Source organism: Bison bison, unplaced genomic scaffold (genome assembly GCF_000754665.1).
Source record: "Bison bison bison isolate TAMUID 2011002044 unplaced genomic scaffold, Bison_UMD1.0 scf7180017864503, whole genome shotgun sequence".
NCBI lineage: Eukaryota > Metazoa > Chordata > Mammalia > Artiodactyla > Bovidae > Bison > Bison bison.
Window position 1 is genome coordinate 3,255,101 of NW_011495061.1, and position 2,448 is coordinate 3,257,548.

The window sequence follows — 2,448 nt, forward strand, 5'->3', positions numbered from 1 at the left end:
TCAAACTTCCACAAGGCTGAAGTGGAGGGACACTCCTAAAGACACTCTATGGAGCCACCAGGGCCTGACGACTCCACGTGGGGCTCTACCAAACAAGCGAAGGGCTTACACCAGTTCCACTCAAACTTCCACAAGGCTGAAGTGGAGGGACACTCCTAAAGACACTCTATGGAGCCACCAGGGCCTGACGACTCCACGTGGGGCTCTACCAAACAAGCGAAGGGCTTACACCAGTTCCACTCAAACTTCCACAAGGCTGAAGTGGAGGGACACTCCTAAAGACACTCTATGGAGCCACCAGGGCCTGACGACTCCACGTGGGGCTCTACCAAACAAGCGAAGGGCTTACACCAGTTCCACTCAAACTTCCACAAGGCTGAAGTGGAGGGACACTCCTAAAGACACTCTATGGAGCCACCAGGGCCTGACAACTGCACGTTGGACTCTACCAAACAAGCGAAGAGGTTACACCAGTTCCACTCAAACTTCCACAAGACTGAAGTGGGGGGACACTCCTAAAGACACTCTATGGAGCCACCGTCACCCTGATAGCAAAATCAGACACTACAAAGAAAACTGTAGGCCACTGTCTTTGATGAATATGTTGTTGTTGTTTGATTCATCTTTGACGAATATAGATGCAAAAATTCTCAACAAATTAGCAAGCCAAATCCAACAAGACATAAAAAGGATCATACACAGTGACCAAATCAGATACATCCCAGCACTGCAAGGATGGTTCAACATATGCAAAATCAGTGTCATTCACCACAGCAACAAAAGCAAAGGCAAAAACCAAGATCACACGATCCTCTCAGTAGATTCAAAAAACGCCTCTGCAAAAAATCAGCATCCATTCATGATTTTAAAAGAGCTTACAAAAGTGGATATAGAGGGACTGTATCTCAACATAATAAAAAACTATTTATGGCAAAACCACAGATAGTATAATACTCAACAGTGAAAAGCTGAAAGTCTTCCCCCTAAAATCTGTAACAAAGATAGAACTCACCACTTCTATTTGACACAGTATTGCAAGTCCTAGCCACAATAAAAAGACAAGAAATAAGGGTATTTAAATTGGAGGGAAGTGGTGAAACTGTCATGATATGCAGAGGACAGGATACTATACCGATATATAGAAAACCCTGCAGACTCCACAGAAAAACTCCTAAAACGGAGAAATGAGCTCAGTAAGGCAGCAGGATACAACATTAACATACAGAAATTGGTTGCATTTCTTATATTAAAAATGAAATATCAAAAAGGGAATGTTTAAGAAAAAACAAACTCCCTTTTAAAATTGCATCCCCCACCCAAAATAAAGTACTTAGGAATAAACCTGATCAAGGAAGTGAAAGAATTACACACTGAGAATTAATATAAAACATTAATAAAGGATTCCTCTGTTTTTCACTTCAAACTATCACCAACATTGTTAATCAGCTATATCCCAAGGTTTAAAACAATAAAAGGACTAAAAAATGTTAATAAAGGAAACTGAAGATGGCTGAAAGAAAGTGGGAAGATATCCCGTGCTCTTGGATTGAAAGAACGAATGTTAAAATGGCCATACCACTCAAAGCAACCTACAGATTGGATGCGGTCTGTAGCAAATTGCGCATGACATTTTTCACAGCTAGAATAATCCTAAAACCTTTGTAGAAACATAAAGACCCAGAACTGCTAAAACCATCTTAAAGAAAAAGAACAAAGCGACTCACTCCAGTACTCTTGCCTGGGAAATCCCATGGACAGAGGAGCCTGATGGGCTACAGTCAATGGGGTTTGAAGGAGTCAGACTCAACTCAGCAGCTAAACAACAAACTATCCTCTACAGATAACTTTCCTCGGAAAAGGACGTTATTCTAAGAAGGATAAATACTACTGCCCATAAGCCAAGGCTTGGGTCTCCTTCGTTGTACTGTCTAACGGTACCAGGTGGTAGTGATGACAACCATCATATGCAATCTCCCGCTGAAGACAGTTACACCAGCAGGTCTCAGCACACACCAGTCACCTGCTGAGGCGTCCCCGGTGGCCCAGTGGGAGAGAAGCTGCCTGCTAATCCGGGAGACGTGGGTCCCGTCCCTGTGTGGGGAAGATCCCCTGGAGAAGGAAATGCAACCCACTCCAGTACTCTTGCCTGGAGAATCCCATGGACAGAGGAGCCTGGCGGGCTATAGTCCACGGGTCACAGAGAGCCCAACATGAGTTAATCAACCAAACAGCAGTCCACTGCTCAGTTCGCGGCCCTGGTCAGACTCCCTGAGAAGAAGCTCCTGTAAGAACACGGCCTGTCCACAAAGAAGAACCAGACACGCAGCAGGAACCAGGCATGCCAAGGACCAGCCCGGAGCAGCGGCGAGGCCTGAGGGAGGACACAGCCCTCAGCAAGGGCTGCAGGGCCCCCCCGGACGCCCCCAAGGCCTGGGAATGCATGTGGCA